General features: G+C 38.8%; 1 long non-coding RNA gene across 1 annotated transcript; it reads left to right on the forward strand.

Moving 5' to 3' along the window:
- Positions 1 to 1,865: 1,865 nt before the first annotated feature.
- LOC139965369 (uncharacterized) lies at positions 1,866 to 3,061 on the forward strand. Its single transcript, XR_011792229.1, has 2 exons — positions 1,866 to 1,986; positions 2,450 to 3,061. It is a non-coding gene; the product is annotated as an uncharacterized lncRNA (long non-coding RNA).
- Positions 3,062 to 27,623: the final 24,562 nt, after the last annotated feature.

Genomic DNA, 27,623 nt, shown 5'->3' on the forward strand with positions numbered 1-27,623 from the left:
TGCTATTGTTCCAGACTAATTAGCTAGAAAGGTGCAGAAGTTGACAGTGGCGAAAAATGAACGTCAGTCTTACTAAAGAGCGGATTTTCATATGTGGCTATGTCGCGATCATCGCAAGTGAAACTATTGAGTGTTTGTGTGTGGTGGGGGAGGACCTAGAGGTTATTTATCGTTATTGTTGGATTTATTATGGATTATTATGGATTCTAATACCTGCCTGTCTTGTCTCCTTACACCGTACAAACCTAGCAGAACCCTACGGTCATCATCGCAGGAATTGCTCAAGGAGAAGAGAACAAGATGCAAGACCGGCGACAGAGCCTTCTCAGTCAGCGCTCCCAGAATGCCTATACCGAACTCTGTGAGTGTATGCATTTCTCTTACCACTTTTAAAAACTGCTTTGAAAGCATATTATGTTCGACTCGCTTTTACTGTGTGATTGACTGTGTTTTAACTGTCATTGTGCATAGATACTACGTTTGGAACTAGTTACTTAATTCTGAACATTTGATTTTTTTAAATATTTATCTTTCATTTATTTAGTACGTTTAGACTCTATTTTGTATCGTTTAGTATTGGGTATTTGATCTGTTTTAGGATTTTGTAATAATTCTCATACTGTAATGTTTTTTTTTTTTTGTAATTTAAAAATTTTCATTTATTTACTACGTTTAGGGCTCTATTTTGTATCGTTTAGTATTTAGGCTTTTACAATAATTCTCTTACTGTACTATAGTTCCTCATACTTATATATATTTAAACCTGGACTATGATTGAATCTATTTACATGCTTCTGAAATTGTTTTGGAGTATATGCGTTTTAGTATCGTTTAGTACGGGTGTGTTTTTTTTATATTGTTGCCTTTGGCTTTTACTTTTTTTCTCTTTTTTTTGCGCAGCTTTGCTGATTATGCGCTATATAAATATCACTTATTAATATTATTATTATCGATAAATGGGCCCCAGAACGTGATCAACTACACGGTCAATGGCTTGAGAGTAACAGGTACATATGATACAATGTAAGATTACTTAAAATAAGAGACAACGAAACTGCATGTTTGAGGAGGGGGAGATAAGTCTGCCGTTTCTGGAATATAGGATGGCCCTTAAAAGAGCCGTTGGATGTCGAGCCTTCTACACGAGAAGAACAATCTACTTGGAGGTGGTGTACTTGGTGACAGCCTTGGTACCCTCTGAGACGGCATGCTTGGCGAGCTCACCAGGCAGCAACAGTCTGACGGCGGTCTGGACCTCCCGACTGGTGATGGTGGACTTCCTGTTGTAGTGGGCCAAACGGGAAGCTTCGGCGGCGATACGCTCGAAGATGTCGTTCACGAAGCTGTTCATGATAGACATAGCACGGCTAGAGATACCGGTGTCTGGGTGGACCTGCTTCATGACTTTGTAGATGTAGATACTGTAAGTCTCACGCCTGGTCCTTCGCCTCTTCTTGTCTCCTGGGTTGCGAGGTGCCTTGGACTTGGCGGCCTTCTTTGCTCCCTTTCCTGCAGCTTTTGGTGCCATTTTGGACGTGAAGTTTTCGTTGCGATACGGTAAGTAAAGCGATGAATGAATGAGTGTCCTCCACGCTGCGAAATGTATTTATGACAGATTTGATATCACTTCAGCGAAGCAGAAAAACTTCCCATATTGACAAAGCACGTGCTATGCATTGCACAGCACACACGAGCTGGCCAATCACAATGCGGAAGCTTTTCTTAATTCTTTCACGCATTGTACGATCAGGGCAAAGGGTGGCATAGAATCCCCTCATAAGGGCACTGTGCTGTAGCTTTAGAGTCCGGACTACTTGAATGAGAGCTTTCCGGCAGGCAAATCATTTCTTTGATTCGTTTCAAGTCGAAAACATACCCAAATTTACTTCATCATGACTGGCAGGGGCAAAGGTGGTAAGGCCAGGGCAAAGGCCAGCTGCACCTCCAAAAATTGTGGGGCTTCTGACCCTTAGCCAGAAACCAAAGGTCAGAAACCCCAAGATCTTGGGGTTTTTGACCCGCTAAGTTGCATCTCTGGGGCTTTTGTCCCGCTGGCACTTCGGACCTTCTGGGGTTTCCGACCTTTTCGATGCCCCGCCTCATCCTCGAACCCTATTCAACAACTCGTCTGGGATAAATATCGCTCCGCCCCTTTTCGATCGAAGCGGGAGCGGATCTGGGAATGGAAGGGTTCTGATGTCGTAATCTCGTTAACGTCCGTTTAATATCAGAGGTCTAATAAGTCATTCGTTAGTGATAAGACATAAGAGGATATCAGCATGCTGGTTTCAGTAATTATAAAAATAATTAATTAGTGGTAATAATGATTATAGTGCGCTATTATTCTGCCAAATTGAGTGATATATTCGTAAGGAGTTTCGACCTGCTCATCCAATGTATGTGTAACGCTGTTTTTCTCTTTCTTCTTTGTGTTTTTGTGATATGGCAGGTATGCACCTGCAGATTTGGAATTAATTTGGTCACTAAAATGCACCGATTTTCTACAGGACTAAAAGAAGTGGTAAAATAAGGTAAGATTGACAAGCCAACGATGGTGGACCTTTCATCCTATGCCCAACAATTGCGGAATCTACATGGTGAAGTGTGAAACATCACGTCGGCATATGTACGGCAAGTGAATGTGCAAAACTAATAGTAAAGAGAACATTTGGGACAGAAGAGAAATCTAGAAAAATAGTAGTTATTAAAGGCATAGAATATTATTATTATTGTACGTTTGGTCTCTGCGGTTGCACTGTATTGATATTGTTATGTATTATTTAAACTTAAGATAAGAAAATAATTAATTGTTAGGCAATGATTGAGTTGTATTGTAATACTAAAGAACTCACATAATTATCATGTCTATTTGTATAAATGTCAAAGGAGTCAATAAAAGAGATGAAAAATAAAGGTATTACATACAGACCCCTCCCCACATAACAAAATCACCAACCCCTGCGAACAAAGTAGTGTGGGGGAGCGGGGCTCCTTGGTAACCCGGTGGCTAGAGTGCTTGTGAGCTAAACAACACAGTCACCGGGAGGGGTGTACCCTTCATTATCCTTCAAGCCAATCCGGTATGGAGGGAGGGGGTGGCGGGGGGGGAGGTCAACCCGCCACTCATTACAATCATGAAGAAGGAAAGTGCTCGTTTTATTTACATAAAATGATACATATCCTAATTTTGCAGGAACAATACACATAATCATACGCAGAACACATACAAGAGGGGGGGCTGATGATTATAAGATGAAAAAGCTTAGTATCAATACAGATATAAGCGGGGGCTGGGGGTTGCCAAACACATACAATGTATATTCTATAATACAAATTGACCAGCCAACAATTGTGGAACTTTTGGCTCTGTGGCCAACAATTGTGGCACTTTTGGCTCTGTGGCCAGCAATTGTGGAACTTTTGGCTCTGTGGCCAGCAATTGTGGAGTTTCGGACCTTCGCTTTTAGGCGGGAAATATATAGCGGGTGCGGCAGAATCCTTTTCGTATTGAATTGACACGTAGATTTCATACACCATTATCATTGACTGGAAGGACTACTTAAAGGGTATAGCCTACCGAGGGGCGGTAAATTAGTCTTTGCCTAATCTCTTACGTGTTTTTATTTTCTTCTTTTTAATCCCAACATGACTGAAAGCCAATCCCGACCCCTCCCTTTACAAAAAAACAAAAGAAGCACCAAACCCTGCGAACAAAGAAGTGTGGGGGTCGGGGTTCATTAGGAACCCAGTGGCTCGAGTGCTTGTGAGCTTATAAACACAGTCACTGGTAGGGGTATATGCGCTTCTCTATCCTTAAAGGTACTCCGGTAGGGGAGTTCCACTCTGCCCCCTCCTTATCACACTCACGAAGAAGGAAAGTGCTCGTCTTATTTACATAATATACTCCATACCTACGTGTAGTTGAGTATAGATCCCCCGCCATCGTTTGTTGATACCCCCAAAAATAAATCAGATCTTAATCTTTCAAGAACAGTACACACACTCATACGCAGAACACATCAAACAAGAGGGGGCTGATGATTATAGGATTAAAAAAGCTTGCTTGACAAGGTTCCTGTGGCAAACTCAATGCATATAGAAATACAATTTATTTTAATTGGGAGAATCTAATACGTTTGGAAGACGGGCACATACATTGGAAGCCTAGCATCAATACAGATGTAAGCGGGGGCTGGGGGTTGCAGTGAACATAGAATGCATATTCTCTGACACAAATTGACCATCCAACAATTGTGGCACTTTTGGCTCTGTGGCCAACAATTGTGGCACTTTTGGCTCTGTGGCCAGCAATTGTGGAACTTTTGGCTCTGTGGCCAGCAATTGTGGAGTTTCGGACCTTCGCTTTTAGGCGGGAAAAATATAGCGGTTGCGGCAGAATCCTTTTCGTATTGAATTGACACGTAGATTTCATACACCATTATCATTGACTGGAAGGACTACTTAAAGGGTATAGCCTACCGAGGGGCGGTAAATTAGCCTTTGCCTAATCTCTTAGGTGTTTCTATTTTCTTCTTTTTAATCCCAACATGATTGAAAGCCAATCCCGACCCCTCCCTTTACAAAAAAACAAAAGAAGCACCAAACCCTGCGAACAAAGAAGTGTGGGGGTCGGGGTTCATTAGGAACCCAGTGGCTCGAGTGCTTGTGAGCTTATAAACACAGTCACTGGTAGGGGTATATGCGCTTCTCTATCCTTAAAGGTACTCCGGTAGGGGAGTTCCACTCTGCCCCCTCCTTATCACACTCACGAAGAAGGAAAGTGCTCGTCTTATTTACATAATATACTCCATACCTACGTGTAGTTGAGTATAGATCCCCCGCCATCGTTTGTTGATACCCCCAAAAATAAATCATATCTTAATCTTTCAAGAACAGTACACACACTCATACGCAGAACACATCAAACAAGAGGGGGCTGATGATTATAGGATTAAAAAAGCTTGCTTGACAAGGTTCCTGTGGCAAACTCAATGCATATAGAAATACAATTTATTTTAATTGGGAGAATCTAATACGTTTGGAAGACGGGCACATATATTGGAAGCCTAGCATCAATACAGATGTAAGCGGGGGCTGGGGGTTGCAGTGAACATAGAATGCATATTCTCTGACACAAATTGACCAGCCAACAATTGTGGCACTTTTGGCTCTGTGGCCAACAATTGTGGCACTTTTGGCTCTGTGGCCAGCAATTGTGGAACTTTTGGCTCTGTGGCCAGCAATTGTGGAGTTTCGGACCTTCGCTTTTAGGCGGGAAAAATATAGCGGTTGCGGCAGAATCCTTTTCGTATTGAATTGACACGTAGATTTCATACACCATTATCACTGACTGGAAGGACCACTTAAAGGGAATAGCCTACCGAGGGGCGGTAAATTAGCCTTTGCCTAATCTCTTAGGTGTTTTTATTTTCTTCTTTTTAATCCCAACATGATTGAAAGCCAATCCCGACCCCTCCCTTTACAAAAAAACAAAAGAAGCACCAAACCCTGCGAACAAAGAAGTGTGGGGGTCGGGGTTCATTAGGAACCCAGTGGCTCGAGTGCTTGTGAGCTTATAAACACAGTCACTGGTAGGGGTATATGCGCTTCTCTATCCTTAAAGGTACTCCGGTAGGGGAGTTCCACTCTGCCCCCTCCTTATCACACTCACGAAGAAGGAAAGTGCTCGTCTTATTTACATAATATACTCCATACCTACGTGTAGTTGAGTATAGATTCCCCCGTCATCGTTTGTCGATACCCCCAAAAATAAATCATATCTTAATCTTTCAAGAACAGTACACACACTCATACGCAGAACAAATCAAACAAGAGGGGGCTGATGATTATAGGATTAAAAAAGCTTGCTTGACAAGGTTCCTGTGGCAAACTCAATGCATATAGAAATACAATTTATTTTAATTGGGAGAATCTAATACGTTTGGAAGACGGGCACATATATTGGAAGCCTAGCATCAATACAGATGTAAACGGGGGCTGGGGGTTGCAGTGAACATAGAATGCATATTCTCTGACACAAATTGACCATCCAACAATTGTGGCACTTTTGGCTCTGTGGCCAACAATTGTGGCACTTTTGGCTCTGTGGCCAGCAATTGTGGAACTTTTGGCTCTGTGGCCAGCAATTGTGGAGTTTCGGACCTTCGCTTTTAGGCGGGAAAAATATAGCGGTTGCGGCAGAATCCTTTTCGTATTGAATTGACACGTAGATTTCATACACCATTATCACTGACTGGAAGGACCACTTAAAGGGAATAGCCTACCGAGGGGCGGTAAATTAGCCATTGCCTAATCTCTTAGGTGTTTTTATTTTCTTCTTTTTAATCCCAACATGATTGAAAGCCAATCCCGACCCCTCCCTTTACAAAAAAACAAAAGAAGCACCAAACCCTGCGAACAAAAAAGTGTGGGGGTCGGGGTTCATTAGGAACCCAGTGGCTCGAGTGCTTGTGAGCTTATAAACACAGTCAACATTGGGGTGGTGGTGGGGTGGGGTGGGTGGGGGTAGGTGGGGGTAGGTGGGGGTAGGTGGGGGTAGGTGGGGTCGGGAGGGATTGCAGGGCCCAGGCAGACAAAGTAGTGAATGTAAAAACTATGAAATACCAATAATAAGACAAACTCAATCTTTTGAATATATTCTCAATCTTTTGAATCTCAATCTTTTGAATATTGTAATACATTAAAAAGCTAAAAACATTACCAGCATAATCATCACACCAATAAATAAACCATGTAAAATCAGACATGTTCTAGTTGAACAGTTTTAAAACTCACAACCCTCTACCCCTGCCCGCCCCCTGTAGTGGAGAGAGTGAATTTCACAATTAAAATATTTCACAATGAACTAATAGGGTGAACAGCAAAATCATCACACCAATAAATAAACCATGTAGAATCAGATAGGTTCTAATTGAACAGTTTTAAAATTCACAACCCTCTGCCCCTGCCCGTCCCCTGTGGTGAAGAGAGTGAAGTTTTCAATTATTATATTTAACAATGAACTAATAGGGTGAACAGCATAATCATCACACCAATAAATAAACCATGTAGAATCAGATAGGTTCTAATTGAACAGCTTTAAAATTCACAACCCTCTGCCCCTGCCTGCCCCCTGTGGTGAAGAGAGTGAAGTTTTCAATTATTATATTTAACAATGAACTAATAGGGTGAACAGCATAATCATCACACCAATAAATAAACCATGTAGAATCAGATAGGTTCTAATTGAACAGCTTTAAAATTCACAACCCTCTGCCCCTGCCTGCCCCCTGTGGTGAAGAGAGTGAAGTTTTCAATTATTATATTTAACAATGAACTAATAGGGTGAACAGCATAATCATCACACCAATAAATAAACCATGTAGAATCAGATAGGTTCTAATTGAACAGCTTTAAAATTCACAACCCTCTGCCCCTGCCTGCCCCCTGTGGTGAAGAGAGTGAAGTTTTCAATTATTATATTTAACAATGAACTAATAGGGTGAACAGCATAATCATCACACCAATAAATAAACCATGTAGAATCAGATAGGTTCTAATTGAACAGCTTTAAAATTCACAACCCTCTGCCCCTGCCTGCCCCCTGTGGTGAAGAGAGTGAAGTTTTCAATTATTATATTTAACAATGAACTAATAGGGTGAACAGCATAATCATCACACCAATAAATAAACCATGTAGAATCAGATAGGTTCTAATTGAACAGTTTTAAAATTCACAACCCTCTGCCCCTGCCTGCCCCCTGTGGTTAAGAGAGTGAATTTCTCAATTATTATATTTAACAATGAACTAATAGGGTGAACAGCATAATCATCACACCAATAAATAAACCATGTAGAATCAGATAGGTTCTAATTGAACAGCTTTAAAATTCACAACCCTCTGTCCCTGCCTGCCCCTGCCTGCCCCCTGTGGTGAAGAGAGTGAATTTCTCAATTATTATATTTAACAATGAACTAATAGGGTGAACAGCATAATCATCACACCAATAAATAAACCATGTAGAATCAGATAGGTTCTAATTGAACAGCTTTAAAATTCACAACCCTCTGCCCCTGCCTGCCCCTGCCTGCCCCTGCCTGCCCCTGCCTGCCCCCTGTGGTGAAGAGAGTGAATTTCTCAATTATTATATTTAACAATGAACTAATAGGGTGAACAGCATAATCATCACACCAATAAATAAACCATGTAGAATCAGATAGGTTCTAATTGAACAGTTTTAATTTCAAAATTATAATATTAAACTATATAGGTATAGTGTGAACAGCATTATCATCACACCCTTAAATAAACCATATAGAATCAGATAGGTTTTAATGTAACAGAGTTGATGATAAAGGACTGTTTTCAATGAGATAATCCAAGCTTCCTGTGGGTGCAGCTATACTGCAAGTGTTAACATCTAAGTGGTGTGAAGATTAAATGAAAGAGAAAATGCAAACACTGCATATACTACAACATTCATCCCCCCTCCCACATGCACCAATCTCCTTATGAAGTGACTAAAGAATGACAATGTACTCTGAACTGATTTTCCCCTTCGACTACCAATATCCCCCGATCCCCCTAGGTTTTTCCTCCCCTAGCTTGGCACCGGGATATTCCAAAACATTGTACATGGATTCATTCATATATGAAAAGCAATGGTCTTGTATAACTTTATACAACCAGTCCAAGGTTGTTTGCTCAAAGCATATTTTAAAGAAACAACCCAAACACATTAAAACATTCCTAAAATCAGTTCAATGCACCTGTAGGTTATATGTATATATACAACAGAAAGCACTACAGTACATAGCCTATGCACAACACATAGTGTGTATAATTGTTCAGTTGTTTCAATGATGAACTCTCATAGCTAGTCACATCACACAGGTCATATATGTTGGACACAAGAATGCCTCCTTTGGTAGGTGTATGGAAGTGCAGCACAGCAGTGTGCTATGCATGCACACAGTATTTTCATATGGTAGTCAGCATAGACCAATGTTCATTATAATTTGTTTGAAAATAAGTACATGTAGTAAAGCTGCATGTAGTGTGGTACTCTTTTCAAGGTGGTGTAGTTTTAGTCCCATATTTGACAGAAGGAACACATTGGGCCAAATTTCATGGCTTTTAGTAGAAGATTACAAATATTCAGACTAACATGAACAGTTTCAGAACTGTAGCTCTTCATTTTAAGTAGATATTAGGCCTCAAAATAACCACACATCCTATCTAAATAACTAGTGTACACAAAACTTCTAGTACATTATCAAAACTGTACTGGAAAAATAGGGCAAAATAGGAAATTTTGGAATAAATACCTTAGTTTATGTCTTCTCTAGTAAAGTTTAAATGTGTTCAAGACCACATGCACTATTTTGGACTTTCAACTCCAATTTGTCATCAAAAAATAACCAAAATACTATACCATGTGCAGACCTTTTACATGTAGTAAAGCTGCACGTAGTGTGGTACTCTTTTCAAGGGGGTGTAGTTTTAGTCATTTCAACCACCAAAAATCATATCAAATTAACAAGACAGATATCCTTTCACACTATAGACATTCATTCAAGCTCACATTTACATTTTCTAGATTTTTTATGGATCTTTTTATGAGAAAGGACAAAAAATACATAACTGTAGCCTTCAGAAACTATGTAAGGTCTATGCACCGTGAACACTACAATACTCAATCATCTTAGTTTTATGGTATAAATATGTCAATTTTCAGATATAAACCATATATTTATGTTCATTTATCAAAGATTACACACATGTGAGATCACATGCCAATTTTCAAGCATTTTTATTCATTTCTTGATCAGAAAATTAACAAAATGCTATACACTTTCTGGAACAGTGGTGTGTAGTTCAGTTGTATGAATCGTGCTGTCACATATTAGGTGGTCTAGTTTCAGCCCTGTCATTGATACCAAATCACATCAAATACTCACGACTTTCTACTTTTCGTCATAAAACACTTTTTGAAGATAAATGTCATTCATTTTAACAATATTGGCTGAATATTTTTTCTCAAAAGAAGGTAAATGCATGAGTGCAATCCTAAGGTAATCACAGCATTATTCATTTTCAACAATATAACACCCAAGTCTATGCTAGTTTAATGTTAAAATCGGTAGATTTTTTAGCAGCAACCTCCTTAATATGTACCATTAATGATTTCAAAGATTGTCTTGAGCTGATTTCTACCTCTAAATGCAGTAGAAATTATTATTTAAGAAAGAAATGAGACAAATTGTAAGACTTGACAAAATCCTATACATTTCTAGTAAAGCACGTGTAGGCCTACAAAGACTAGTGCTGAAAGCTCTGATCGTCAACTACAACTTGACTCGGGAAACTTCTTCGCCCTAATTTCAGCAAGAATAAAATATTGTAATAATGCTTCCTAATTTAAGAAACTATTATTTCTACATGAATCTTGCTCAGAAATTGTGGAGGACCGATATTTTGAGAGAAATCCTACTATTTATCGCCTCGTGAGAACATGATTTTGCAACGATTGTTATAAGTGATGAAGGGATACGATGGTCGTTTGTACAAATATGAAACTGTCAATGAAAAACGCCTGCCATGTTGTCTTTTAAACGTACATTTTCAGATGAATCAAATTTGAAGTAAAATAATTCGTGTTCTTTAAAATGGTGTGAATTTCAAAACTTTTAACGCCTACTTAGGAAAGAAATCGTCAATTTCGTGGGCCATTCCAAACTTGACCTATGTACCAATTTAACGTTCGAACCATATACGTAGCCTACACAGTATAGGTCTATGGGTACAATCACGAGTTTGTTCACTATTTCGGGCTGTATAATTAGGTCAAATAGTGAGTTACCATCACAATTATGGCAGTTTTGGATAGAAAACAGTTATATATACTGGCAGACAAAATTTTAAGATAATCTCAATATTTTTTGTGCTAAATTCAGCCGAAGTTCGAAAATGTACTACATCGAGACTGGTCCTATGGAATGGGTATAGGCCTTTATCGTACACGATTTTTGCAATTGGTACAATCTAGACCTTGGTCAGTTTTCGGACTGTAATTAGGCCAAATGGCAACTAATCATCGGCAACTTAGATGATTTAAGAAGAAAACAAAATTTCCTGATCACAAACACTTTTTCGAGTAACTGAATAAAGGATTTGACTATCAAATAAGCCCAATTCTATCAATGTACTAGATCGTAACAATTAGTGTATTGGTTGATACGCAATATATATGGTCTATGGTACAATCACGAAGTTGGTCAGTTTTCGGGCTGTAATTAGGTCAAATAGTAAGTTATCCTCACAATTATGGCAGTTTTGGATAAGAAAATTATTTAGATATCATATCAATCAAAATTTAAGTTAATCTTATCATTTTTTGTGCTAAATTCAGCCGAAGTTCGAAAATGTACTAAATCGAGACTGGTCCTATGGAATGATATAGGCCTTTATCGTACACGGTTTTTGGAATTGGTACAATCTAGACCTTGGTCAGTTTTTGGACTGTAATTAGGTCCAAATGGCAAGTAATCGTCAACAACTCATAAGTTTTGGAAAGATTACAGAATTTAAAAAGCACAAACATCTTTTTCGACTCTTTACATGATTATTTTGTGAAGAAATTAGCCAAATTTTGAGAGAAGACCTCCTCCACGGTGTGTAAATAGCCTATTAGCAGCATTTCAGACACAGTCATATTGTGATGAGGGCTAGAATTAGTCCCATTATTGACAGAAGGAACACATTGGGCCAACTTTCATGGCTTTTAGTAGAAGATTACAAATATTCCGACTAACATGAACAGTTTTAGAACTTTAGCTCTTCATTTTAAGTAGATATTAGGCCTCAAAATAACCACACATCCTATCTAAATAACTAGTGTACACAAAACTTCTAGTACATTATCAAAACTGTACTAGTAAAATAGGGCAAAATAGGAAATTTTGGAATAAATACCTTAGTTTATGTCTTCTCTAGTAAAGTTTAAATGTGTTCAAGACCACATGCACTATTTTGGACTTTCAACTCCAATTTGTCATCAAAAAATAACCAAAATACTATACCATGTGCAGACCTTTTACATGTAGTAAAGCTGCACGTAGTGTGGTACTCTTTTCAAGGGGGTGTAGTTTTAGTCCCATATTTGACAAAAGGAACACATTGGGCTAAATTTCATGGCTTTTAGTAGAAGATTACAAATATTCAGACTAACATGAACAGTTTCAGAACTGTAGCTCTTCATTTTAAGTAGATATTAGGCCTCAAAATAACCACACATCCTATCTAAATAACTAGTGTGCACAAAACTTCTAGTACATTATCAAAACTGTACTAGTAAAATAGGGCAAAATAGGAAATTTTGGAATAAATACCTTAGTTTATGTCTTCTCTAGTAAAGTTTAAATGTGTTCAAGACCACATGCACTATTTTGGACTTTCAACTCCAATTTGTCATCAAAAAATAACCAAAATACTATACCATGTGCAGACCTTTTACATGTAGTAAAGCTGCACGTAGTGTGGTACTCTTTTCAAGGGGGTGTAGTTTTAGTCCCATATTTTTCAGAAGGAACACATGGGGCCAAATTTCATGGCTTTTAGTAGAAGATTGCAAATATTCAGACAAACATGAACAGTTTCAGAACTGTAGCTCTTCATTTTAAGTAGATATTAGGCCTCAAAATAACCACACATCCTATCTAATTAACTAGTGTGCACAAAACTTCTAGTACAATAGTCAAAACTGTACCAGTAAAATAGGGCAAAATAGGAAATTTTAGAATAAATACCTTAGTTTATGTCTTCTCTAGTAAAGTTTAAATGTGTTCAAGACCACATGCACTATTTTGGACTTTCAACTCCAATTTGTCATCAAAAAATAACCAAAATACTATACCATGTGCATACCTTTTAAATGTAGTAAAGCTGCACGTAGTGTGGTACTCTTTTTCAAGGGGGTGTAGTTTTAGTCATTTCAACCACCAAAAATCACATCAAATTAACAAGACAGATATCCTTTCACACTCTAGACATTCATTCAAGCTCACATTTATATTTTCTAGATTTTTTATGGATCTCTTTTTGAGAAAGGACAAAAAATACATAACTGTAGCCTTCAGAAACTATGTAAGGTCTATGCACCGTGAACACTACAATACTCAATCATCTTAGTTTTATGGTATAAATTTTTCAATTTTCAGACATAAACCATATATTTATGTTCATTTATCAAAGATTACACACATGTGAGATCACATGCCAATTTTCAAGCATTTTTTTATTCATTTCTTGATCAAAAAATTAACAAAATGCTATACACTTTCTAGAACAGTGGTGTGTAGTTCAGTTGTATGAATCGTGCTGTCACATATTAGGTGGTCTAGTTTCAGCACTGTCATTGATACCAAATCACATCAAATACCCACGACTATCTATTTTGTGTCATAAAACACTCTTTGAAGATAAATGTCAATCATTTTAACAATTTTGGCTGAATATTTTTTCTCAAAAGAAGGTAAATGCATGAGTGCAATCCTAAGGAAATCACAGCATTATTCATTTTCAACAATATAACACCCAAATCTCTGCTAGTTTTAATGTTAAAATCGGTAGATTTTTAGCAGCAACCTCCTTAATATGTGCCATTAATGATTTCAAAGATTGTCTTGAGCTGATTTCTACCTCTAAGTGCAGTAGAAACTATTATTTTAGAAAGAAATGAGACAAATTGTAAGACTTGACAAAATCCTATACATTTCTAGTAAAGCACGTGTAGGCCTACAAAGACTAGTGCTGAAAGCTCTGATCGTCAACTACAACTTGACTCGGGAAACTTCTTCGCCCTAATTTCTGCATGAATAAAATATTGTAATAATGCTTCCTAATTTAAGAAACTATTATTTCTACATGAATCTTGCTCAGAAATTGTGGAGGACCGATATTTTGAGAGAAATCCTACTATTTATCGCCTCGTGAGAGCATGATTTTGCAACGATTGTTATAAGTGATGTAGGGATACGATGGTCGTTTGTACAAAAATGAAACTGCCAATGAAAAACACCTGTTATTTTGTCTTTTAAACGTACATTTTCAGATGAGTCAAATTTGAAGTAAAATAATTCGTGTTCTTTAAAATGGTGTGAATTTCAAAACTTTTAACGTCTACTTAGGAAAGAAATCGTCCATTTCGTGGGCCATTCCAAACTTGACCTATGTACCAATTTAACGTTCGAACCATATACGTAGCCTACACAGTATAGGTCTATGGGTACAATCACGAGTTTGTTCACTATTTCGGGCTGTATAATTAGGTCAAATAGTGAGTTACCATCACAATTATGGCAGTTTTGGATAGAAAGCAGTTATATATACTGGCAGACAAAATTTTAAGATAATCTCAATATTTTTTGTGCTAAATTCAGCCGAAGTTCGAAAATGTACTACATCGAGACTGGTCCTATGCAATGGTATAGGCCTTTATCGTACACGATTTTTGCAATTGGTACAATCTAAACCTTGGTCAGTTTTTGTACTGTAATTAGGTGAAATGGCAAGTAATCATCGGCAACTTATAAGATTTAAGAAGAAAACAAAATTTCCTGATCACAAACACTTTTTCGAGTAACTGAATAAAGGATTTGACTATCAAATAAGTCCAATTCTATCAATGTACTAGATCGTTACAATTAGTGTATTGGTTGATACGTACTATATATGGTCTATGGTACAATCACGAAGTTGGTCAGTTTTCGGGCTGTAATTAGGTCAAATAGTAAGTTATCCTCACAATTATGGCAGTTTTGGATAAGAAAATTAATTAGATATCATATCAATCAAAATTTAAGTTAATCTTATCATTTTTTGTGCTAAATTCAGCCGAAGTTCGAAAATGTACTAAATCGAGACTGGTCCTATGCAATGGTATAGGCCTTTATCGTACACGGTTTTTGGAATTGGTACAATCTAGACCTTGGTCAGTTTTTGGACTGTAATTAGGTCCAAATGGCAAGTAATCGTCAACAACTCATAAGTTTTGGAAAGATTACAGAATTTAAAAATCACAAACATCTTTTCCGACTCTTAATATGATTATTTTGTGAAGAAATTAGCCAAATTTTGAGAGAAGACCTCCTCCACGGTGTGTAAATAGCCTATTAGCAGCATTTCAGACACAGTCATATTGTGATGAGGGCTAGAATTAGTCCCATTATTGACAGAAGGAACACATTGGGCCAAATTTCATGGCTTTTAGTAGAAGATTACAAATATTCCGACTAACATGAACAGTTTCAGAACTGTAGCTCTTCATTTTAAGTAGATATTAGGCCTCAAAATAACCACACATCCCATCTAATTAACTAGTGTGCACAAAACTTCTAGTGCAATAGTCAAAACCATACCAGTAAAATAGGGCAAAATAGGAAGTTTTAAAAAAAAAAACCTTGTTTATGTCTTGTCGAATAAAGTTAAAGTGAATCCATGAACAAATGCACTATTTTGGACTTTCAACATCAATTTTTCATGAAAAAATAACCAAAATACTATACCATGTTCAGACCTTTTGCATGTAGTAAAGCTCAATAGAGAGTGGTACTCATTGGAAGGGGGTATATTTTCAGTGAATTCTCGCACCCAAAATAACATTACATAAACAAGACAGTTTTAATTTGGGACTCTTAACATATATTCAAGGTCGAATTTATAGTTTCTGGTATTTTTATGAAATACTTGTATGAGAAATCACTAAAATACATGACATGTAGTCTTCTGAAAGTCTGCAAGGTATGTACGCTGTGCACAGTACTATTCTGAAACGTCTTAGTTTTATGGTGTAATTATGTCCATTTTCATAAATGAACCCTATATTTTGGTTGATTTATCAAATTAAACACACAAGTTAGTGCACATGCAATCTTTCAAGCAAGTAAATCTATTTCTTCATGAAGAAATTAGCAAAAAGCTATACCCTTACTAATACAGTGGTGTGTAGTTCTGTTGTGTACGTCATTGTGTGATATATCAGGTGGTCTAGTTTCACCCCTGCCATTGATACCAAATATCATCAAGTACTTATGACTGTCTAATTTGAGACAGAATAAACATATTGAAGAAGAAATTCATCTATTTGAAGATATTGCATGCCTGCAGCACTTATTGAAGCATTTTCTCTTTTTGTATAATTAACTGAAGAGCTAACCTGTACAGCTTTAGGCAATTGAAGTTGAGCTACAGTGTATCACAAATTTTGCAATGAAATTGTTACTTAATTTCTAGTGATGTTTGAAAACTCTTGTACATGTTTTGTGCTGAAGTTGGGAAGGTTATAAAAGACTTTCTTTCCTTGGAACCATTCAAGAATCCACCCTACCTTACTCAAGGCAAACTTCTATTCAACTAACGAGATATAGTTCACTATGAGAATTCAATGGGGATAATAGACAGGAAGAGAGATAAATCTCCACATAAACTATCAAGATATACCATTGAAATGCTTGACCATAATTACAAACAAATGAGTTGTTCATAAAGGACTGTTTTCAATGAGATAATCCAAGCTTTTAGCTTTGGGTGCAGACAATGACCTGGTACAAAAGCTGCATTTTAAGTGAAGAAGGCTGTCTAGGAAAGCCCCATAGTTCGACAAGTCGCCCTGTTTACCACCCTTATTGAAATTTCATGTAACTTGTTCTCGTCTCGTCGAAGTGTATTAATATCAAATTCAATTCTGTATAGATTGCCATGTTTTTAATCTTTTAGAATCATCGTTCAATACAACATTCGCTCCTTTAATGGCTTAGGCCTATTTATTGTGTAGGCCTACTAAAGCCTGTGGCTACATGGCTTCGGCATAATGGGATGATTTTCTTATTGAAAGACCAGAATGTTTTATGTTATAAATTCATGATAAATGTTAGGCCAGTTATGTGTAAAACAAATACTTCGGAGCTAAAAAAGTAAAATATGGAAAGAACTAAAGACCGATAACGAGCTTACATACTACTATTCGTCATATGCTTTCATGTCGACTGCTTTTCTGGTTTTTTGGACCTTCTGGGGTTTCTGACCCGCTTGAGTGTGCGGCAGAATCTTTCTCTCATTGAAATAACGTGTAAAAAAAATTGAAAGATTGAAGGATCTTTCAAGTGTATGCATACCTATCTTTAACGTGGATATTATGTTAAAGAACATGGAAATATAGTATTATATGCAAATATAGTATTATAAGCACATCCTGCAAATAAATGTGTTTCGAAATTCTTTAGGGGTTGCGAAGTTTAAAATTACACTCCGCTTCTATTAGGGGAAGGGGAGAGGTGCGTAACGTTTTGTGTTTGCTGGGGCGGCAATTAATTTTCATGGGGGCACTGGTAGCCCAATATAGGCTATTTTATGATAAGTTACTTATTGGGCGTCGGATTAAATTAAAAATCTATTAAAAATATGAGACAAGTTTCAGGTCATTCAATCTGAATATCGAATATCAATATATTGGTAATAGGTGGAGGGGGGGGGGAAGTCGAATTATCTATTTTGTAATGTTTCAAGCACCACTGCATGACGAAGCCCTGAAAAAAAATATACTAAAGGGCTCTAGAGGTACACTTCCATCAATGGTGTTACATGATGGTTGCCTATACAGTCGGGGTGGGGCGGCAGGGGGGGCTTATCGTACATGGTCTCAAAGTTATAAACTATGTCAAATTGAGGGTGATAATCAAGAAAGCTAAATAGGCTCTAACTTTTAATAGAGGGCGGTAATCGAAAACGGTTATACTATAAATGGCTTTCCTGCCAAAAAACCCACAGCCAGGTGCTTCCGCACATACAGCACGCGGCTTGTATTTATTCTTTTTATCAACTCGTTTGTTCTGTTATTACCTGTTGAAACTCCAAAGAAATATTACGCTGCTGGAATAAATTATTTCCAATGTGTTCATATGAGTTTCTATTTTTGAAACTTAGTAACTGTGGCACAATCTATTATTAAAAACATCATCTTTTAGACCGTGCACGTGCCTAAAATGTAGAAGGTCTTAAGTGCCACGGCCAATTGCTGTCCTCTGAAAAAAAGCGCCCTCAATTGTAAAAAGCATCTGGCTGGCTTCGGATTATTAATTTCCTGATAATTAGGTCACCAACAGACGGAAAGTCTTTAAAATATAGTGTCATATTTAGAATTTTATTCTCTTTCCAATGATACCAAGTGTAATAATTTTGGGGCAGGATTCCGGAAGATATCGAGAATAATCACATTTTCAATTTTGTCCAATTTTGTCCGTTATTTGTCCATAATTAGGCCAATTCTACACCAACCTGTACAATTTTGGTCTCATTATAAAGAGTGGCCAAATATCTAATAGAAACATTTATCGAAAGAGGCGATAGACATTTAGGGAACGAGTAATTCGACTGGAAAGGTGTCAAAATTAATCTCAGGGTCTAAAACCCCATGAAAAGTTAGTGAAAAATTACACTCGGAAATTTTAATTTTCAGCAAAACTACTCAACCGATTTTGCTGAAAATTGAAAGGTATTAACCTTAATTGTGGCCCTAAAAATACGTGCTTTAACTTAATCGATATCAACTTTATATCGAAAGTTATAACTGATTGATTTTTCAGTGTTATTGGCAAAAAGTAGTGTTATTGAAGTCAGACCTGAGACGCCTGCATTATATGGGTTCATTTACGTATTTTGAAAAATAAAGGGGAAAAAAAAGTCAAAGGAATCAAACGAATGTCCGATGCTTCGTAAAGACTTGAAAAAAAGACTTAATTGGTGAAAAAACGGTGAAAATCCGATCAAAATTGACAATTTTATGAATCTCCGGGTCCTAAGTGCCATGTTTGTTTTCAGAAACTCCTGGGTTTTATGACCCGCGAGTGACTTTTGGTGATTTCATAATGATTTTAATAATTTCTCCTAACTTTAATTTTTGGTCAAATTGACTCATAATTTAAGATGATATGCAATAAAGTGTCTTCTTCCACCCGGAATTTTTTTTAAATTTTTTTCTCCCTTGTATTACATTGTAATTTTATAATTTATAATTTTCCAAAAATCCACGATAAACTCCCCAAAAGTGGATATATTTGTACCAAATTTTTTGTGTGCATTAATTGATCCAAATAAACATGGCTCCAAAAAAATCGCGAGATTCCATCCAAAGAATCTTCAGTTTCACACTTTTGAAAATCTGCTATTAAAATCGGCATATTTGACATTTTTGCCTTATTCTCTCCCAAATTTGCACAAATTTAACGGAATTTGTGTTAAAATGGCTAAATTTTGTTTACTGCAGTTCCTTGAAAGTAGACTAGATGTTTAGACGTAGGGGAGGGGTGAAAAGTTTATTTATGGGAAGGGTTAACTACTCTGACATGTAATTTCTGGTGGTTTGGGGCACTCAAAATGAGGCCAATTGTCATAGAAATCAATATCATGTAGAAACATTTAGTTTTGTCAATTTTTTTAATTTTCGAAGGTGTCTTACAGCATGAATGATCAATCTCCCTTCGTTACATGCTAGTTTTGTATTCGAAATATTGTTGAAGTAGTACATGTTTTCCTTCAGAGATCCGATATGTCATTAGAAGACTTATTTGAGCTTGTATGACAAATTTCTGGTTCATTCGCACTGGCTCATTAAAGTTATAGACCAGGTTACATCACCCCCGTGTGCTCATGTTGTAAATAGTGTGCCAACAATGCATCCATTTTTCCTCCTTCAAACATACCTTTCCCTTATTGGAAAATGGATAGAGAGTAAACATTGCTCATTACTGCGTGTGATGACATACCCCCCCCCCCCCATACATATCATCAACCTCTAGAAACTATCTGCATAGACTTTCATATCACATACCCCCCCCCCCCCCTCCACTTTACTGATACCCACCACAAGTGATATACCATTATTATTCCTGTTTTTTACTTCCATTCTCATGTACTCATCATTTAAAAAAAAAAATCAAGTTAATTTAACCATGTGGTCACTTATTTGTGTAAATAAATGACTAATATTATATTGAAAGAAATTTTACAGTGTAACTATGGCAAAAACACGTTATAGATATGTCACCGAGTCGAGCGGCCGTTGGTGTGATATGTTAACCGAACGAGACGGGGAGATTTCCATAGGATTCACGCTCTGGTCGACGAAGTCTCATACTCGCAACGTACACTCGTTATGTGGTCGGGTCGCACTTTAACGTGTTCTATTCGGTTATTTCGTTAAATTTCAAGTAAAAATACATCGGATTGCCTTAGTTTGATCAACAACCATTAATATGTAAAGAAATCATGCAGATATTCGCCACAATCGAGCAACAAAAGTTTAAAAAAGTAACGGAAGGGTGCAACAATGTCATAGTTTTCCATTCGCCCTTGATGCATAATACCAATTGCACGATGTTTTCACGATCTTTAGCAAGATTTTCGTGGATAAATATCTCTGAAACTAATGAATGCTTTTGCTTCAAAATAGTCTTAAATTAAAGTTTTATGTTAAATTACGTACTACAAGTCGAAAGAATCCATTCCTTTGACTAACGTTGGTGTTTAACGTATTTTAACGTGAAGTGTAATATGCCCGTTAAAAAATAAGGAAAAGTGGAAAAAATTTAAAAAAATTATATATTTGAAGTATATTTAATTCTAAACTCATACCAAAAAAAATCGCGAGTTTTCAGCGTTATTTTAATTTATTAACTCCATTCGAAAGTAGTTCGTTCTACAAGGACAAATAACCCAGAGCACTTGGCTGTCCTAAAGTAGTTCCCCGTTTTCTCGGAAGGTCAAAAACCCCGTGTCGCTAGATAAGGCCAAGAGTCGATCTGCAAGAGCAGGGCTTCAATTCCCAGTAGGTCGTGTACACAGGTTCCTGCGAAGAGGAAATTACGCCCAGAGGATCGGCGCTGGCGCACCCGTCTACCTGGCTGCCGTACTAGAGTACCTCGCCGCCGAGATCTTGGAATTGGCCGGTAACGCTGCACGTGACAACAAGAAGACCAGGATCATCCCCCGTCATCTCCAACTCGCCATCCGAAACGACGAGGAGTTGAACAAACTCTTGAGCGGAGTCACCATCGCCCAGGGAGGTGTTCTTCCAAACATCCAGGCTGTCCTTCTACCCAAGAAGACATCCGGAGGCAAGAAGGCTTAAAGGGGAGGTTGCATTGCAATCGCCCATCGATTACCAACGGCTCTTTTAAGGGCCATCAAATCACCCAGAAAGATATACTCATTCCTCTCCTCAAACATGCTTGCGTCAGTGTCTTATTTCTCCTTTTAAGTTAGATGTATCAGCTAGCTGCAACCCCAATAATCGTGGGGCTTCGGACCCTCAGCCAAAAACCAAAGGTCAGAAACCCCAAGATTTGATTGAAAACTCCTGCTGGACAGAAAACTAACATCCCATAAAAAAAAAAAAAAAATAAAGAAAATATATATAATGTATGTAGGGAACTTTTCACATGATTTTGGCCGCAGGTTTTATGAATTAAGTATTTAGCAAGAGATCTTGGATTAGGGGATAAAGGGAACTTTATTATTATTATTATTATGAATAATTTTTGTAACTTTTTGGGTTTGAAATAAAAATAGATATTGTGTTTGGCTGCTTCAATGAGCTTACTGGTAGCAATGCATCTGGGGGTGTTAAGTCAGATCCTAAGGGCTTTGTTATTAATAGTCTTAGAAATTTGAAACTTGTAACAACTAACGAGGCATATACTACCGCAAGTATTAATCGTTTCGCACCTTTCAATGTTATTAAGTCTGGAAATTTTTGTCGGTGTGTTACGTAATCAATTCGCAAAGCCAAGCCGAGGGAACGAGCATCAGCTCAAATTTTCCCCCGATCTACTGCGAGAGCCTATTGAAATGCCCGAGGCAGGTAAACTGTTATGGCAGTGGTATTAAATTTAAGATCCGTGCTTTGAACGATAGAGATATTACTACGTTTTTAAGATTTACTTCTCTTGTATTGGAGATCGTTAACATACACGCTGATGTGTGTCAACCCATGTTAACACGCTTATAATACAAAGGCGATTAGGATAGAGGATCTGTCTGTGTGTGTGTGTGTGTGTGTGTGTGTGGATTAGGGGTTATGATTATGAGTTAGGGATAAGCTCACTTTGATTATTTATTAGTGAATTGCATCATGCACGAAGGGAATCACCAACCACCCAGCATAGAAGTAATAATAACAATAATAATGATAATCATTTAAAAAATAATAATAATAATAATAATGAGACGACAAGTTGCATGTTCGGAGGGAGAGAAAAATCTGCTCTAACTGGTAGATATGATGGCCCTTAAAAGAGCCGTTGGTTTTCGAGAATCCGTCGGAGACAGATACGATCTAAGCACGTTCGCCTCGGATTCGGCGAGCCAGCTGGATGTCCTTGGGCATGATGGTGACACGCTTGGCGTGGATGGCGCAAAGGTTGGTGTCTTCGAAGAGGCCGACGAGGTAGGCTTCGCTGGCTTCCTGGAGAGCCATGACTGCGGAGCTCTGGAATCGAAGCTCGGTCTTGAAGTCCTGGGCGATCTCACGTACGAGACGCTGGAAGGGCAGTTTGCGGATGAGCAGCTCGGTGCTCTTCTGGTAACGCCTGATCTCACGAAGGGCGACAGTTCCTGGCCTGTAACGATGTGGCTTCTTGACACCACCGGTGGCAGGGGCACTCTTACGGGCGGCCTTGGTTGCCAACTGTTTTCGTGGAGCCTTTCCTCCAGTGGATTTACGTGCGGTTTGCTTGGTACGAGCCATATTTTCTCAGTCTGTGTTCTATCAGTACAAAGATGTAATGAAGCACGGACTACAAGAAACCGCACGTTATAAGCAGCTCCCCTCAAACAACCCGCTAATCGCGTCACTCGACCTGTGCTCGATTCTGATTGGCCGAGTGCGACAGCCGCGAGTCGTTCTGATTAGCTAAGCGGCAATGGCAAATTTCAGCAGCCTAATTTAAGCGAACGGTAGTCAAAACTGCTCATGCCGGGCAGGAAAATGGTAGTCACTTTCATAAAGTATCTATTTCTTAGACTTTCTGCCATTTAAAATGACGGAAAATTGGTGAAAACTCTTATCGAAAACCCTCGAGCTTCGCATTTGACAGTCAGTCAGCAATCCCCAATTGTGACGTCATGAACATTACCTTCGTCGATTGGTCAGATTAGGCTAACACAGAGTTAGCGTCAAGTGTAATTTTACGTGTGATATTTTAACGAAATGACAGGGTGAAGCCAATATTCGACCATTCGGGACAAATTTGGCCTTATCGAATTCACCCCTCACCGATATTTCACCACATAGAACATCACACGACGAACAAGAAACGGCATCAAACTCCGCCGAGCTTCCATTCCCACGGGTTCTGATGCAGACATCGGGGTAGTTCGCTTACGTCCGTTCAAAACATCGCCTGCTTGACGGGTATCGCTAATATAATGCCACACATTGAGGGACTTTCTACATTTTACTGTGAGTACTCTTACATAGAACAACAACAATCAACATGTCTGGACGTGGTAAAGGAGGAAAGGGACTTGGAAAGGGAGGCGCCAAGCGTCACCGAAAAGTGTTGCGTGATAACATCCAGGGTATCACCAAACCCGCCATCCGTCGTCTCGCTCGTCGTGGTGGAGTAAAACGTATCTCCGGACTCATCTACGAAGAGACCCGTGGTGTCCTGAAGGTGTTCTTAGAAAACGTCATCCGTGATGCCGTCACATACTGTGAGCACGCCAAGAGAAAGACTGTCACCGCCATGGACGTCGTCTATGCCTTGAAACGTCAAGGGCGTACCCTGTACGGATTCGGAGGCTAGATGCATCTTTCCTGTCACGAAGACGAATCGAAATCCAACGGCTCTTTTAAGGGCCATCAAATATCCCCAGAGAGAGTTACTCATTCCTCTCCCTCGAAACATGCAATTCGTCGTCTTAATTCTTTTCTTTGTGTGAGTGAATGTATGTGTGTGTGTATGTATACGCCAGCATCGGGCAAAATAAGTTATATGCATAGGCAATTTTGCTAGAAATTTCAAAACACCGTAATTGAAATCCACCCCCTCCCTCAAGTGAAGTCCCCCCCCCCTTTAGTAATCCCTACCTAATTGGCTCTCCAGTTCCGACCTCCTGTTTATTTATATAGACAACTTTCCCTAGAAAAAAAAAAACAAGTGTCTATTCTACAAAACTTCAATATTATCCCCGTAGGACCTCTTGCGAAGGTCGAGCAGGGGTAAACTCCTTTTATTTATACTCAAGTGAAGTCGGTTATTATACGTAATAAAATTCTGCAACAACCCCCAGTTCACCAATACAGCAAACCAGTGAAGTTCTAAGACATACGACCCAACAAGCAAGACAATACGAACTTCCCCCACCCCTCCACCCCCCTCCCGAATCGCTACTTGTCCATTGAACACAATGCATGCACGACTGTACCGTTACACGATTAGTCCCAAATGTGAGACAACATATCATTTGAAAATGCGCCCTTTTTTACCACTGCCAGAACAGTTTCCCTTGCCTCGGGCATTTTATTTGGCTCACGCGGTAGATCACTGGTAATGTGAGCCGAGGAAGTTACTTTTCCAAGCTCGTTCCCTTCGCTAGGCTTGGCGAGTCGATTACGTAACACGCATGCTATTGTTCCAGACTAATTAGCTAGAAAGGTGCAGAAGTTGACAGTGGCGAAAAATGAACGTCAGTCTTACTAAAGAGCGGATTTTCATATGTGGCTATGTCGCGATCATCGCAAGTGAAACTATTGAGTGTTTGTGTGTGGTGGGGGAGGACCTAGAGGTTATTTATCGTTATTGTTGGATTTATTATGGATTATTATGGATTCTAATACCTGCCTGTCTTGTCTCCTTACACCGTACAAACCTAGCAGAACCCTACGGTCATCATCGCAGGAATTGCTCAAGGAGAAGAGAACAAGATGCAAGACCGGCGACAGAGCCTTCTCAGTCAGCGCTCCCAGAATGCCTATACCGAACTCTGTGAGTGTATGCATTTCTCTTACCACTTTTAAAAACTGCTTTGAAAGCATATTATGTTCGACTCGCTTTTACTGTGTGATTGACTGTGTTTTAACTGTCATTGTGCATAGATACTACGTTTGGAACTAGTTACTTAATTCTGAACATTTGATTTTTTTAAATATTTATCTTTCATTTATTTAGTACGTTTAGACTCTATTTTGTATCGTTTAGTATTGGGTATTTGATCTGTTTTAGGATTTTGTAATAATTCTCATACTGTAATGTTTTTTTTTTTTTGTAATTTAAAAATTTTCATTTATTTACTACGTTTAGGGCTCTATTTTGTATCGTTTAGTATTTAGGCTTTTACAATAATTCTCTTACTGTACTATAGTTCCTCATACTTATATATATTTAAACCTGGACTATGATTGAATCTATTTACATGCTTCTGAAATTGTTTTGGAGTATATGCGTTTTAGTATCGTTTAGTACGGGTGTGTTTTTTTTATATTGTTGCCTTTGGCTTTTACTTTTTTTCTCTTTTTTTTGCGCAGCTTTGCTGATTATGCGCTATATAAATATCACTTATTAATATTATTATTATCGATAAATGGGCCCCAGAACGTGATCAACTACACGGTCAATGGCTTGAGAGTAACAGGTACATATGATACAATGTAAGATTACTTAAAATAAGAGACAACGAAACTGCATGTTTGAGGAGGGGGAGATAAGTCTGCCGTTTCTGGAATATAGGATGGCCCTTAAAAGAGCCGTTGGATGTCGAGCCTTCTACACGAGAAGAACAATCTACTTGGAGGTGGTGTACTTGGTGACAGCCTTGGTACCCTCTGAGACGGCATGCTTGGCGAGCTCACCAGGCAGCAACAGTCTGACGGCGGTCTGGACCTCCCGACTGGTGATGGTGGACTTCCTGTTGTAGTGGGCCAAACGGGAAGCTTCGGCGGCGATACGCTCGAAGATGTCGTTCACGAAGCTGTTCATGATAGACATAGCACGGCTAGAGATACCGGTGTCTGGGTGGACCTGCTTCATGACTTTGTAGATGTAGATACTGTAAGTCTCACGCCTGGTCCTTCGCCTCTTCTTGTCTCCTGGGTTGCGAGGTGCCTTGGACTTGGCGGCCTTCTTTGCTCCCTTTCCTGCAGCTTTTGGTGCCATTTTGGACGTGAAGTTTTCGTTGCGATACGGTAAGTAAAGCGATGAATGAATGAGTGTCCTCCACGCTGCGAAATGTATTTATGACAGATTTGATATCACTTCAGCGAAGCAGAAAAACTTCCCATATTGACAAAGCACGTGCTATGCATTGCACAGCACACACGAGCTGGCCAATCACAATGCGGAAGCTTTTCTTAATTCTTTCACGCATTGTACGATCAGGGCAAAGGGTGGCATAGAATCCCCTCATAAGGGCACTGTGCTGTAGCTTTAGAGTCCGGACTACTTGAATGAGAGCTTTCCGGCAGGCAAATCATTTCTTTGATTCGTTTCAAGTCGAAAACATACCCAAATTTACTTCATCATGACTGGCAGGGGCAAAGGTGGTAAGGCCAGGGCAAAGGCCAAGAGTCGATCTGCAAGAGCAGGGCTTCAATTCCCAGTAGGTCGTGTACACAGGTTCCTGCGAAGAGGAAATTACGCCCAGAGGATCGGCGCTGGCGCACCCGTCTACCTGGCTGCCGTACTAGAGTACCTCGCCGCCGAGATCTTGGAATTGGCCGGTAACGCTGCACGTGACAACAAGAAGACCAGGATCATCCCCCGTCATCTCCAACTCGCCATCCGAAACGACGAGGAGTTGAACAAACTCTTGAGCGGAGTCACCATCGCCCAGGGAGGTGTTCTTCCAAACATCCAGGCTGTCCTTCTACCCAAGAAGACATCCGGAGGCAAGAAGGCTTAAAGGGGAGGTTGCATTGCAATCGCCCATCGATTACCAACGGCTCTTTTAAGGGCCATCAAATCACCCAGAAAGATATACTCATTCCTCTCCTCAAACATGCTTGCGTCAGTGTCTTATTTCTCCTTTTAAGTTAGATGTATCAGCTAGCTGCAACCCCAATAATCGTGGGGCTTCGGACCCTCAGCCAAAAACCAAAGGTCAGAAACCCCAAGATTTGATTGAAAACTCCTGCTGGACAGAAAACTAACATCCCATAAAAAAAAAAAAAAAATAAAGAAAATATATATAATGTATGTAGGGAACTTTTCACATGATTTTGGCCGCAGGTTTTATGAATTAAGTATTTAGCAAGAGATCTTGGATTAGGGGATAAAGGGAACTTTATTATTATTATTATTATGAATAATTTTTGTAACTTTTTGGGTTTGAAATAAAAATAGATATTGTGTTTGGCTGCTTCAATGAGCTTACTGGTAGCAATGCATCTGGGGGTGTTAAGTCAGATCCTAAGGGCTTTGTTATTAATAGTCTTAGAAATTTGAAACTTGTAACAACTAACGAGGCATATACTACCGCAAGTATTAATCGTTTCGCACCTTTCAATGTTATTAAGTCTGGAAATTTTTGTCGGTGTGTTACGTAATCAATTCGCAAAGCCAAGCCGAGGGAA

This window comes from Apostichopus japonicus, chromosome 1, assembly GCF_037975245.1.
Source record: "Apostichopus japonicus isolate 1M-3 chromosome 1, ASM3797524v1, whole genome shotgun sequence".
Taxonomy (NCBI): domain Eukaryota; kingdom Metazoa; phylum Echinodermata; class Holothuroidea; order Aspidochirotida; family Stichopodidae; genus Apostichopus; species Apostichopus japonicus.